Source organism: Terrapene carolina, unplaced genomic scaffold (assembly GCF_002925995.2).
Source record: "Terrapene carolina triunguis isolate 2854851 unplaced genomic scaffold, T_m_triunguis-2.0 Scaffold32922, whole genome shotgun sequence".
Taxonomy (NCBI): Eukaryota; Metazoa; Chordata; order Testudines; family Emydidae; genus Terrapene; species Terrapene triunguis.
In genome coordinates this window covers 2695636-2696459 of record NW_020697273.1, presented here as the reverse complement: position 1 = coordinate 2696459, position 824 = coordinate 2695636, and positions in this window count along the sequence as shown.

The window sequence follows — 824 nt, the reverse complement described above, 5'->3', positions numbered from 1 at the left end:
AGGAACACAGAATGCACACCATGCCTGCAGAATGGGGGACCATATTCTGGAAAGCAATAACTCTGTACAGGATTTAGAGGTGATAGTGGACAAACAACTCAACATGAGCTCCCAGTGAGATGCTGCGGCAAAAAGGGCCAATGCACTTCTTGGGTGTATAAATAAGTGAACAGAAGGGAGGTGATTTTATCTCTGTATGCAGCATTGGTGAGACTGATGCTAGAATACCGTGAAGCAGTTCTCGTGCCCACCTTTTAAAAAGGATACTGAAAAACTGGAGAGGGTGCAGACAAGAGCCATAAAAATGATTCAAGGGCTGGAGAAACCGTTTTACAGTGAGAGACATAAAGAGGTTGGTCTGTTTAGCTTCTCATAAAGAAGATTGAGAGATTACTTGTTTACAGTACACCGGTATCTTCACAGGAGAAAATAACAGGTACTAAAGGGCTCTTGAATCTTCTTGCAGTCAAAAGAATAATGAGAATCAGCGGCTGGAAGTTAAAGCCGGACACATTCAAATTAGAAATAAGGCACAATGTTTTTTAACTGTGAGGGCGATCAACCATTGGACCAAACAGCCAAGGGAAGTAGTGATCCTCCACCTCTTGATGTCTTCAACTCCAGACCAGTGCCTTTCTGGACAATTTGCTTTAGCCAGACACAAGTTACTGGGCTCACCAGAGGGGTAGCTGGGTGGAATTCTCTGGGCTGTGCTACACAGGAGGTCAGACTAAATGACACAGTGGTTCCCCCTGGCCTTACACTCTACGATTCTCTGAAGAATGGGGCCCCACTGTGCCAGGCGCTGCCCAGACACAGTAAGA